Source organism: Momordica charantia, assembly GCF_013281855.1.
Source record: "Momordica charantia cultivar OHB3-1 chromosome 6 unlocalized genomic scaffold, Mcharantia_2.0 BLBB01000006.1, whole genome shotgun sequence".
Lineage (NCBI taxonomy): Eukaryota > Viridiplantae > Streptophyta > Magnoliopsida > Cucurbitales > Cucurbitaceae > Momordica > Momordica charantia.
This window is the reverse complement of record NW_028275164.1, coordinates 9849806-9864064: the sequence shown is the minus strand read 5'-3', so window position 1 is coordinate 9864064 and position 14259 is coordinate 9849806. Positions and strand designations below refer to the sequence as shown.

General features: G+C 37.8%; 2 pseudogenes; one reads left to right on the top strand and one right to left on the bottom strand.

The window, feature by feature from the left end:
* Window positions 1-997: 997 nt before the first annotated feature.
* LOC148210662 (uncharacterized) lies at window positions 998-3812 on the bottom strand (annotated as a pseudogene).
* Window positions 3813-4731: 919 nt separating this feature from the next.
* On the top strand, window positions 4732-9563 carry LOC148210661 (uncharacterized; annotated as a pseudogene).
* Window positions 9564-14259: the final 4696 nt, after the last annotated feature.

Below are 14259 nucleotides of genomic sequence, written 5' to 3'. Positions count from 1 at the left end.
TATTTGTGTACAAAATTGGCTACGCCCAAATGCTATTACTATTGACCTTCGATCGCATTTGGAAGAAGTTTGTCGTGTTGAAGAAAGTATGAAACTTCATTAAAGAATTATTTTATGTTTTGTAATATTAATAAGCTAAATATAAATTCTTTTTATTTTTGCAGATTTCAACAAATTTACATTAGATGAAGTAACAAATAATAACAAGGACAAGACTACGAGAGAAATGATAATGTTTCATGAAATATTATTGTTTAAAGTTTAAACTTTCATGTTTAGGTTTATATTTTATTTACAATTTAAAACTTTATCGTGTCTCTTAAATTTTATTGTTTATTTTAAAATTTGGACTTATTGCTACTCAATACTCCATAGTTATTCACTTTTATTTATGAATTATGATTTGTATTTTCGTTAGCAAATAACATTATTTTTTTTCTCTTTAATTTTTGAGATTGCAGCACTTGGATTAAGGATACTTTTTAATTTTTATGATGAATTTTTAAAATTTTAATACCCAGACTTTCAAGTTTCAATTGCAATGTGTAAGACTAAGTGCCGTTCTTGTTAAATGTTAATTGTTATTAAATTATGCTCTCATAAAGAAGTTATTTTTTGTCTTCGGCTAGACAATCAAGTCCACTATAACCAAAGCAAATTTAAAATTAGAAAAAAAAAGAAGAAGTTGAAAGGCCCACAGCCCGCATCGCCAGCCCACTTGCCCTAAGCCCCAAACAAGCAAACACGTGCAACCCCGCCCGCCCCGACCCGAACCCGCGCGCATCTGCCTGTTGTGCATGCATGCGGTTTACCCGCCAAGCCGAACCGACGAACCCAACGGTTCTTTCACCGGTTTGGTGCGGTTTTCGAACAAATTATCGGTCGGCTCGGTTTTTTATTATTTATTCTATATTGTTCGGTTCGACTTTCGGTTCTGCGATAAACACGACCGAATCGAGCCGTTTACACCCCTAGTTCCAAGTTAGTCATGTCTAACCTATTGGCTAGATCTAGAACAAGTTTCTTGAGACACCATTTGTGGTACAATTTTGTCCGGGTCAACCACCAAAAACTTCTTATGTGTCTCCTCTTCACATTCATTCCAAAGATACCTAAACATATAATTGTAAAACATTAAACTTCATAGTTAGCGAAGTTAAGATATGAAATAGATTTAATATACTTACGCGATGTACGTGAGTACACACATATAGCCTATTTCAATCATCTCGCAGTATTGCATGATGTTATCACGTGTTAGACTAATGATCTTCTCCCTTCCAAATATGTAATCACTGATATTGAATTCAATTACATCCTTGTTGTTAATTGAACGCACGACATATTGATTTAGGAGTTTAATAGTCATGTGGACATCAATATGTTCAGATGATTGTGTTCTTGGCTTGGATGTTCGAGGATAAGGAACCATTGACAAATAAAATTACAAACAACATTTAACAAATGAAAAGTTAAAACTTCACTCAAGTTAGAAACATACCTTTTTCTCCTCATTTAAAATTACTAGTCGACGAGGTCATGCCACGAAGCTACCAATGGCACTCCATGAATTGTTGGACTTTGAACGTCATTATCAAATATTGTGCCAACTGCAACAATGTTCTCCACTGATCCAATAGCCAGATGACACGGTTTTCCCTTAGAAAATTTAAAAGCAAAATGTTAAATGTTATGCACAAAAAAGCTAAGTGTCGTGCCCAAAAATAGTAAGTGTCAAAACTAAAATAAATTAGTTACCATTGTTGGTTGTTCATCCGGGATAAAAACTTTAGTAGGTTCATTGACAACTTCCTTCCCTTTCTCCTTTTTCTTTGAGACATTACTGACTTTAGTTGTGGATTTTTTTGGTTGTGAGCTATGATTCTTCAATTCGGCTTGGTCTTAGAGGTTGCAATCCCAAATCTGACTTCCTTCTGGCAACATTAAAATATAGGGATAGTGAAACAAACTCACAATCCCCTCACACGACCTCTATGTTCAGGGGTGCCTAATGCTTCAGTTAAAACATCTTCGCCCTTGTGTATTGTAGCCAACTCATCCTATCACAAATATTTATCATCATATTATCATCTAAACATCCCACTTTCTAAATCTCATTGAAATAAAAAACATAGAAACTTACAATTCGAGAGACACATTCTTTAGTGGCAACATCAAAGTATTTTTTGTCATCCACGACTTATCCAGTACTAAATTTATGAAAGTTTAATCTAGAAAAAAAAAACAATGGTTAAGCTTGTGTACTTTGTCGGGCTCTTAAGAAGCAAAATAGAAATGATTAAGAAACAAAAGATTGATAAAGTGGGGTGTGTAAAGTGGTAGTTAGTAAACATGGAAGGTTATGAAAGAAACAGAGTGTATCAAATTAATTAAATTCGTGAAAAGTTAGGTGAGCATGATGCTTTAACAAAATTCATAAGTTCTCCAACTCTCTCGTAGTTACACTCCCAATAGTTTTGGGTTTGCTAGCTTACAGTTATTTCCCAGAAAAAAAAAACATTTCTCTCTTCTTTTTCTTCCATTGGACTTGCTGCCTGTTCTTTTGGTTATTATACATTTCACACCTATAGCCACACTTCAAAAATATGTTGGAGGTTGCCAATTCATTCTTTGAATGATGGGAGTAGAGAAAAATTTTAATCATATGAAAATAGAGAATACATTTGCTACACATTCTTCTTTTTCTTTTTTGTTTAACAACAGCAGCTGACAGAGGAGTTTTTAGTTTTTGGTAGGCTTACCCGAAAGCGTCACGTTACGAGAACCCAAATTTTTACAAGTGCACACCTATCGTTAATACCCTTCTTTCAAAATCCCTCTATAAGTCTCTCTCTCATTTTTTAAGATGAAAGTAGCAGGGAGGGGCAAAATTAAAATCTTGAGAAAAATCCTAAAATTTCTCTTTCCCCCGCCTTATACATCTACCAGCTTCCTCCTTTCTCTTTTTCGTATTGGTGGGTTCACAGCAAAACTAAACATAACATACAGAAGGAGAGAGAAAGTAAAAGAACCATCTTTTCTTATACAACTTTCACACTTTAGCCAAATCTAAAAGTTTTTTTTTCTCTCATACTCCATCTGCGTTACCAACAAACAAACAAGATTAATGGAATGTGTGTGAACAAGATTAATGGAATGTGTGTGAACAAGATTAATGGAATGTGTGTGAAATGGGTCTTCTTCTCGGTCCAATAAACAAGATTATCCCATTCCCTTCCCTTCTCATCTAAACTCAATCGATTTTTTTTTTCATTCGTGAAAAAGGGCACAACAGAGAAAGAGAAAAAAACTAGAAGTTATAGATAAAATAACCCAAACTCAACCCAGAAGAAAATGAGAAGTTACCAAACTAGAAGGAGATGAAAACGAGCAAATATTAGGGAAGATAAGAGAAGGAAGAACGGAACCTTCGATGTTGTTGCCGCTGCCTAATATATTCGCTCGTTGTCGCCGTCTACCGCAGAATCGTAGCTCACCGCTGCCGAAAAATCACTCCTCACTGCTGGACCGTCGCTCGCGCCGCCGTACGTGGTTCTTCGTTGGCCTTCCACAGCAATAGAGCTGGGTTCACAATGATGGTAGAGAGAGTTTCGCGTGCGGCAAAGGGAGGTGGGAGGCAAAAAAATATCGAGTGTAAAAAGAAATTTTGAAGTTAGGGTTAAAATCACACATTATCCATGTCGGGCCTGGCCCGCCATTAAAACTAAACTTACAATGGCAGGCTAGGCCCGACATGGATACTTTAAAAAATAATAAAAAAAAATTGGCGCATTTTTTACCTTGTCCGACATGGTTTCCTCCTTGTTTTTTTTGTCCGACATCATTTCCTCCGTGTTTTTTTTTTGTCCGACATTAAAACTAAGATTTGTTGTAGTCGAAAAGTGTGATGTTTGATTCAACTTAGTCTCCATTTAGAATACAAAGAAGATGAGCTTCCACAAGTGAGAACTTTATAATTTATTTTGTCATGGTTTCTTACCTCCTTTGATATATTTTGACTACAAATCAAAGTTTTCTCCCACAATTGAAATGGTCATCCTCAAAGGAGAAATTAGAATTGATGTGAACCAAGGAAGCACCATTGTCATGCCTCAAGGACCCATAACGAGATCAAGAGCCAAGAAGCTACAACAAGCTTTACTTTCTCATGTTCAATACTTGGTGAGCTCGGCTAGGGATGATCAAGAGAATATGAGCTTCCACAAGTGAGAACTTTATAATTTATTTTGTCATGGTTTCTTACCTCCTTACAATTTTCTCAATTAATTTCCAACAATTTGTTGTTCAAATGCTCATGATATTTTTCTTGTGTAACTCATATCTGTTATAAAAGGCTGAATTAAAATGTAGCCTTAATTGTTCAAGAGTTACATTTTCTGGTCTTTTACATTTTCATCTTGTTCCATCTTAATTATTCTGATCATGTTCTTTCTTAAGCTTGTTTCTGATTTGAGTTTTGAATTTACTCCTATATCAAGTTATTTGAGTGTTTTCTTTGTGTGTCTTATCTAATCACTTGAGTTGCAGTCTTTCTCATCGGCTTACTTTTCAATACTGGAGTGTACTTTGTTGAGAGGGTGAGATTGAGCGTTTGTGAGGGAGTGATTCATTGTTTGAGTGTTAAACACGAGTGAAATTCATTAATGAGTGGAAACACGTGAGGGAGTGCTTGTGAGGTCCATTTCTTATTACTTTAACTTGTTTTGTAGCATGTCCAATCCTGAAGATAATACCATTCTCGATGCCCGAATGAGAGAGGCACTAGAAGGAACTATGGAACGATTGATTCGTGGCATGGAGGCTTTGACAAAATGGATAGGAATGTTGGAGGATCAAAACCAAGCTCCGGAGAGAATTCCACCACCACGTGTTGTAGATGAGGATGATTATGAAGGTGATGGATCTGATCATTGGGAGGACGATCAAGTTATCGTCTTGGCGGCTCCAAGATGGGGAGAGAGACATGTTGGTCATGGCTTAGATCGAGGCCGAGGCCGAGGAAGAGGTTACCATAATCTCCAACAGAGAGCTCCACGGGAGGATGCTCAAGTTGACCAAAACTTGAGAAATATCAAATTGAAGCTTCCAAAGTTCTATGGTAAGACTGATCCAGAGGCTTACATTCAATGGGAGAAGGAAGTGGAGTACGTATTTGACTGCCACAATTTTAGCAAAGAAAAGAAAGTAAAACTATGTATTGCTCAATTTAAAGATTATGCAATAACATGGTGGGACAAATTGATGTCAAGTAGGAGACGAAATCTTGAGGCGCCAATCGATTCATGGTATGAATTCAAGGAGTTGATGACAAGGCGGTTTGGTCCTAGACATTTCCAAAAGGACACGACGCAACAACTACAAGTGTTGAGACAAGGTAGCAAGTCTGTGGAGGACTATTACAAGGAGATGAATTTGTTGATGGATCGACTTGATCTTGAAGAGGATATGGAGAATCTCATGGCACGATTTCTGAATGGCTTAAACAAGAAGATTGCTGATATGGTTGATCTACAACCTTACTTTAACATTGAGGAGATGTTGCATATTGCCATAAAGATCGAGAAGCAACTCCAACGAAAGTCTCAAAGGTATTCTACTAAACCTTCTTCAAGTACTTCTACATGGAAAGGGATAGTAAGCATGCTGAATATAAGTCTAAGACCCGAGAGTTAAGTGAGAAATCTAAAGATAAAGGAGAGACTTCTTATAAAGGGAAAGAAAAGGTTGATGAGACTAAAGAAATAAATAGAGATATTAAGTGTTGGAAATGTCAAGGGGTTGGTCACTATAGTAGAGATTGCCCTAATAGGAGAACTATGGTCCTTAGAGAGGGAGAGTTAGTGACGGACGATGAGGAGGAAGATGAGGTAATAGAGAAAGAAAATGATTATTGTGATAGTGAGGAGTATAGTGAAGAGGACCCTACACATATGTCCTTAGTCACTAGGAGAGCTTTAAGCACCCAAGTTAAAGGAGGATAGCTTAGATCAAAGAGAGAATTTATTTCACACTAGGTGCCTTGTTCAATCTGTACCTTGTAGTATAGTGATCGACAGCAGTAGTTGCACCAATGTTGTGAGTTCAATTCTGGTCAAAAGACTTAATTTAGAGACTACACCACATCCTAGACCGTATAAGCTTCAATGGTTAAGTGATTGTGGGGAGGTAAGGGTGAATAAGCAATTTCTTGTTTCTTTTACCATTGGAAAGTATGCTAATAATGTTTTGTGTGATGTTGTCTCAATGCATGCCGGAGATATTTTGTTAGGGAGACCATGGCAATCTGATCGTCGGGTAATGTATGATGGATATGATAATCGTTATTATTTTACTTATAATGGTAGAAAAACTACTCTTGTAGCTTTGTCTCCAAAAGATGTATATGTTGATCAATGTAAACTTGAAACGAAAAGGCAAGAGGTCGATGAAAAAGCAAAAGAAATGAAAGAAAAAGAATTAAGAGAAAAAAAGAGTTTGAGTGAAAAGCAAGAGAGTAGCAATCGACCTAGTGAGAAAAATGAGAGAAAAGCCAAATGTGTGAGCTTGTGTGCTAGAATGGGTGAGGTTAGGAATGCTTTGATTGCAAAACGAAATATCCTTGTACTTATGTACAAAGGATCTTGTTTCCTTACTAACGAGCTTAACCCTTCTTTGCCTAGTGTTTTTGTTGCCCTTTTGCAGGAATTTGAGGAATTATTTCCCGAGGAGATGCCAAGTGGATTGCCACCACTTAGGGAGATCGATCACAAGATTGACTTCATTCCGGGAGCAACCATTCCAAACCGTCCGGCGTATAGGACTAATCCTAGCGAGGCCAAAGAGATACAAAGGCAAGTAAATGACCTCCTTGCCAAAGGGTATGTACGTGAGAGTTTGAGTCCATGTTCTGTTCCGGTTATTCTTGTACCTAAGAAAGATGGGTCATGACATATGTGTGTTGATTTTAGGGCTATAAACAAGATAACTATTAAGTATAGGCATCCAATTCCTAGATTAGATGATATGCTTGATGAGTTGCATGAATGTAGTCTTTTTACTAAGATTGATTTGAAATCGGGTTATCATCAAATTAGCATGCATATTGGGGATGAATGGAAAACTGCTTTCAAAACTAAGTATGGTCTTTATGAATGGTTAGTTATGCCTTTTGGATTGACTAATGCACCTAGTACATTCATGAGGTTAATGAATCATGTCTTGCGTGAATACTTAGGGAAGTTTGTGGTTGTATATTTTGATGATATTCTTTTTTATTCTAAGTTATTAAATGAGCATGTTGAACATGTACGTTATGTTTTGACTACTTTAAAAAATGAGTGTTTGTATGCAAACTTAAAGAAATGTAGCTTTTGTATGGCAAAAGTTAACTTTCTTGATTTTGTAGTTTCATCTAAAGGTGTTGAGGTTGATGAGGAAAAGGTAAAGGCTATAAGGGATTGGCCTACACCTAAAAGTGTAAGTGAGGTAAGAAGTTTTCATGGACTTGCGGGTTTCTATCGTAGATTTATAAAAGACTTTAGTACAATTGCTTCACCTTTAAATGAACTTGTTAAAAAAAATGTTACTTTTGTGTGAGGAGCGGACCAAGAACGTGCTTTTACCACTTTGAAAGAAAAATGGAGTTCCGCTCCACTACTTGCATTACCTAATTTTGACTTAACTTTTGAAATTGAATGTGATGTTAGTGGGGTAGGTATAAGTGTTGTTTAAATGCAAAATCAAAGACCTTTAATGTTCTTTAGTGAGAAGTTGAATGGTGCTTCTTTGAAGTATCCCACTTATGACAAAGAACTTTATGCTTTGGTTCGTGCATTACAAACATGGCAACATTATCTTTGGCCTAAAAAGTTTGTTATCTATACTGATCATGAAAGTTTAAAACACTTGAGAGGTCAAGATAAGCTCAATCGTCGCCATGCTAAGTGGATGGAGTTCATTAAGACATTTCCTTATGTCATTAAGTATAAACAAGGTAAAGAGAATGTAGTTGCTGATGCTTTGTCTCGAAGGTATGCTCTTTTTAACACTTTGAATACTAAACTACTTGGATTTGAGCATATTAAAACCTTGTACCATGATGATCCTTCTTTTGGTTCTATTTTTTATTCTCTTGAAAATGGTACTGTTTTGGATGGGTACAATTTGTTTGATGGATTTCTTTTTAAGAAAGGTAAGTTGTGCATTCCAAATTGCTCTATTCGTGAATTGCTTGTTAAAGAAGCTCATGGAAGAGGATTAATGGGGCATTTTGGAGTAGCAAAAGCATGTGACATGCTTTTTGAACATTTTTATTGGCCTAGGATGAGACATGGCATTCATAAAGTTTGTAAGCATTGCATTTCATGTAGGCAAGCTAAATCTAGACTTAAACCGCATGGCTTATATTCTCCTTTGTCCTTTCCAATTGCTCCTTGGTTGGATATATCAATGGACTTTGTCTTAGGTTTACCAAGGACTAGGAAAGGTAGAGATAGTATATTTGTGGTTGTTGACAGATTTAGTAAAATGGCTCATTTCATTCCATGTCACAAAATTGATGATGCTAAATACATTGCGGATTTGTTCTTTAAAGAGATTGTTCGATTGCATGGCATTCTTTACAACATTGTTAGTGATCGGGATGTAAAATTCTTGAGTCATTATTGGTGTGTCTTATGGGGAAAGTTAGGTACTAAGCTAGTCTATTCTACTACATGTCACCCTCAAACGGATGGTCAAACTGAGGTAGTAAATAGAACATTGATTACTATGCTTAGGGCTGTTATTGATAAAAATATCAAATCTTGGGAGGATTGTTTGTCATTTGTTTAATTTGCTTACAATAGGGCTGTCCATAATACTACTAAGTGCACTCCTTTTGAAATTGTTTATGGCTTTAATCCTATAACACCTCTTGATTTGCTACCTTTGCCACCTACTGAATTTGTGAATTTTGATGCTAATGCTAAGGTTGAATACGTTCATAAGCTACACAAGGAGGTCAAGGAGAGTATTGAGAAGCAAAATGCCAATATTGCTTCCAGAATTAATAAGGGACGAAGGCATCTTATATTCAACCCGGGAGATTGGGTGTGGGTGCACTTCGAAAGGAGAGATTTCCCGTCCAACGACATTCTAAGCTCAATCCTAGAGGAGATGGTCCATTTCAAGTTCTCGAGCGCATCAACGACAATGCTTATAAAATTGATTTACCAGGTGAGTATGGTGTTAGTGCGACCTTTAATGTTGCTGATTTGAGTCCTTTTGATGTAGGTGATGGCTATGATTCGAGGACGAATCCTTCTCAAGAGAGGGAGGATGATCTGAACCAAGGAAGCACCATTGTCATGCCTCAAGGACCCATAACGAGATCAAGAGCCAAGAAGCTACAACAAGCTTTACTTTCTCATGTTCAATACTTGGTGAGCTCGACTAGGGATGATCAAGAAAGAGATGAAACTTTTCAAGTCAATATCTTCCAAGTAGAGCTTAAGGAAGGCGTTGCATTAAATGAACTCTATGTTTATTTAAAGGAGCTGAAATTGAAGTGGAGTTTAACTTAAGTTGCATTCAATAAAGCCAAGTTCAATTCAAGGAACTCAATTTGCATTAAATTAACTTAAGTTGCATTAAATGAACTTAAGTGCATCTCAAGCTTCATTTATTGCAAGTCATCCATCAATTAATGGAACTACACTTCAAACTACTTCAAGTGAAACTTCATTTACAATTGGGAGGTTACAAAGACTTTGAAGGGTGACCAAGACTTCAATTCTCGGATTTAAACCTCTTTTTATTATATTTTCAGTTTTAAACATTTCATTTATGTGTTTTAAGTTACATTTTAGCTAGTGGATGTTATGGCCCTCATGTAATTGGGAGTTACAACCTTCCAAATGCCTTTAGGTTACTTTTAGGGTTGTTTTGGAGGCTATAAATAGCCTAGCTTGTTTTCCTTTGAAAGAAAGATTTTATGATTGAATGAAAGTTGCTATTTTGCTTCAAAAACCTAGAGCTTGTTTTTCTTTGCAATTCTTGGATGTTAGATTTTCATGCTAGAATCATTCAAGTAGCCTTGATCAAGCTATCTTGTGGAGTGGTTCGAATCTTGAGTTTAGAAACAAGTTTTCTCTACTCTTGATATTGATCATCAAGGTAAATCCGTTCTAACTTCTTCCTTGGGTTGACATCATCTCGATTTGGAGGTTTTAGCATTTGTGATCTAGGGGTTTGCATAACCATAAGGGTTCTTAGATCCAATTAGCTATTGTTTTCTTATCAAGAATGCATATGTAGAAGCTACTAAAGGTGAATTATTTAAGTCCAGAATAGAAAGAAGCTCTACAAGTTCATTATAAGACCAATTTCAATCCAACCCTGTAAGCCTTATGAAAAAGAATTGTTTTTAAATTCTTCTCAAGATACAATAGTGTGACAATAGAACCAAAGCTCAACAACTTTTAACCCATGTTTATTGTTGGTGGTCAAAAATCAACTCGACATGTGTAAACATATGTTTAGCTGGGGATAATACAGATTACGGATGAACCGTCGGAATTCAAATACTCACTATCGAGCTAAGATGAGGAAGTGAAACCGACTTGAGAACTCCGACCTCAAGTCCGACCACCAACCTGGAGGACCCGACAAGCATAACCGCATGTCGTAACAAACTAACGGCACTGTCTCCCCCCAGCCTGCCTATAAAGGGACACTCCATCCACAAACCAGGTAGGCAATTCTCTCCGAGAACGACCTAAAACTTCTGAGCTCGTATTGCTTGGGCGTCAACATTTATGAAGAAAATAAAAGATTACTTAAAGAGATAGAGAGAAATAGATTAGGGTTTTTTCTTCTTCCAAAGGAACATTACGTTTCTGTTTCCTTCTCAATCACCAAATTTTTAGAACACTCCTAAATATAACATATTTAATATTCGAATGAAAATGTTCTGTTGGGAAATTTACTTACCAAAAATATTTTTCCCTTCCACAGTTCGTCAGTGAAAACTAAGCCACACACAATAATAAGAGATGTAGGTAAAAGCATAGAAACGATATAGAGAATTTATACTATAAGTTCACCCCAACTATGGGCTACGTCCAGTCTTCCGCGACAACAGGTTCTACTATGATATTCGGATAAATACAATAGACATCACAAACGCTCTACAAGCTCTCTCTAGATGTCACAACAATGACCAACTAGCTTCTAAGCACTACACCAATAGATACTTAGGAATACAGAATGAAAAACCTTACTAACCTCAAGAGAACGGGTTGCCGACAATGCTCTACAAACCTCTTTTCTCTTCTCTTTCTCTACCAAGGAACCACTGCCGCCGCACTCCCAATTTTTCTTCTCTTTGGCCAGTAAAACCAAACAAAGGATGCTTCACAATATGTATATATATGGCAAACTTAGGTTTTAGGTTTGGGCCTTTTTGTTCAAGTTTCTAGGCCCAATTATATTCATTGTTTTGGCTCAAACTATTTTCCTAACAATCTCCCACTTGGAGACAAAACAACAATATCGCCCCCCACTGCAACAACAGTTGTCCCTCATAACTTAGTTTTTACTGCACCAACAAATTCTAACTGATCAACATCCTCTTGGCACCAACCAAGGCTCAACTCCCACTGCACCAACAGCTTCTAACATCTTCTTGGTACCAACCAAGGCTCCATCTGTGATTGCTCTGAAACTGAGCAATCCTATGTAGTTTTGTCTCCCAGACGTTAGAGACATAGTCACGTGCTCCCACCTAAGTGGTTCCTGATGCTTCCTTCTTCACTCGCACCCAACGACTCCTGAAGAAAGATTTCCCATCTGATGAGTTGGCACTCCCACCCAAGTCTGTTGCCACTCTAGAGACACCACCCTCGACCTCAGCACCAACTGTAGTCTTTCTCAATGCACTCTTTCGCCTACGCGACTTCATCAGCTCGCTAATCCGTCTGACAATTGGGGCTCGAAACTGACAGTCTGTTGAATGGCTTACTGAGCTATTCCTCTTTCTCTTTTCTTTACTTCCCAGATGTTGTACTTGAACCGATGGCAGATTCTCCTAATCTGTCCTGACTGTCAATGCTACTAGTTCTTTCAAGTCTCCCCCTTAACTATCTGCAACCCTGTACATAACTTGTCTCTCTGATCCTCTGGCAACGTTAAACCTCAACACGTACATTGAAGCTTTTCTATGGCCAACAACCACTACCTCGGATCCCCTCATGAGTTTCCATTTGTTTTCTACAAACTCACTTCTGTAGCCTTCGTCATCCAGTTTTCCCGCTGATATCAAATTCATCCTGAAACTGGGTACATACCTGACACCATGCAAAACTAACTCGGTCCCACTGTCAGTCCTCAGACGAACATTCCAAAGTCTTCTGATCTTGGAGAGTCACCTATTTCCCATCCTCACCGCGCCATGACTTCCTGCAGTAAAGGACGTGAACCAACTCCTGTCTGAAGATACATGCACCGAAGCTGCACTGTCCACTATCCACTCTAATGACCAGTCTACAGGTGTTATGTTACCCTCAATACAAGCTAACACTTCCACTGACACGTAATTTAGAATGTCATCATTTTCCTGATCCTTTTTAAACTTCCTGCAGTGTTTCTTGAAATGACCCTTCTTATGGCAGTAAAAACATTTAACCTCGCCGCTCCCATTCCTCTGGCTATGTCCCTACTGTTTCCCATATCTCATCTTCCCTTTGCCTTTACTCTACGCTATCAATGCTGACTCTAAATGGTTCTCACCTCCAGAAGTGGATGCGGAATTCTTCCCACTTCCTTTCCTGCGAATCTCCTCAGCAATTGCAGTGTCACAGATATCTGAAAATTTCAGATTCTTGTCCCCCAACTAATTCGACACCGCCGTCTTCATCGTTTCCCAACTGTCAGATAAAGAAGACAACAACTTTATAGCCTTCACCTCCTCTGAGAAAGTGATCTCCATCGACTCCAATTGGTACATCAGTTAAGTGACCTCATTGATGTGGGAGTTCACCGACGTGTCTTCCTCCATATGAATGTTAAAGTATCTTGTGATGAGATACACCTTGCTCTGATACCACTTGTTGGGAAAATTTACTTACCAATAATATTTTCTCCTTCCACAGTTCGTCAGTGCCTTCATCAATCCCATCACAGTTTTCTGATTTGCTACGAGACTTGCCACATTCATTGACAAGCACAACCTGATGATCGCTACGACCTGTTCATCCATCTCTGCCCAATCTTTATCTGTCATCTCAGTCTGTCGTTTCTTCAAGGTCTTGTGTATCTTCTTGTATGTAAGAAGATCCGTCACTTGCTTTTTCCAAAACCTGAAATTTTTCCCGTTAAATCTTAAAACTCCCTTGAAGTAGTGATGTGGCTTTCCATTGGATCCCATGACGCTGAATCTTACAGCTCAGATACCACTTGTTAGGAAAATTTACTTACCAATAATATTTTCCCCTTCCACAGTTCGTCAGTGAAAACTTAGCCACACACAATAATAAGAGATATAGGGAAAAGCACATAAACGACACAGAGAATTTAAACTAGTTCACCCCAACTATGGGTCGCGACAAAAACAGGTTCTACTATGATATTGTGATAAATATAATGGACCTCACAAACGCTCTACAAGCTCTCTCTAGATGTCACAACAATGACCAACTAGGTTCTAAGCACTACACCAATAGATACTTAGAAATACAGAACGAAAAACTTTACTAACCTCAAGAGAACAGGTTGCCGATAATGCTCTACAAACCTCTTTTCTCTTCTCTGCCAACCAACCACTACCACCACACTCCCAATTTTTCTTCTCTTCGGCCCGAAAAACCAAACAAAGGAGGCTTCACAATATGTATATATATGGCAAACTTAGTTTTAGGTTTGGGCCTTTTTGTTCAAGTTTCTTGGCCAACTACATTCATTGTTTTGGCTCCAACTATTTTCCCAACATATTCATATAGGACAACTAATTTTAGGTGGGTTTTGTCTCGAAGTTTCAAAACTAACCTCATGTTTGGCTTCGAGGTTGTGCCGCTGCCGTTGTCGCTACCCGAAATGGAAAACCGCCAGATATGTTTGTAGTGCCACAAGACACTAGTACAAATTCGAGCTTTAATGACAGGCATTGCCCGTTATTGAAAGGAAACGACATCATTTCGAGTGTTATTGTAGCTTTTTATGTCGGACGAGTACTAATGACGGGCCTTGCTTGTCATTGTAGGTGACCGCCATTGTTTCCTACAA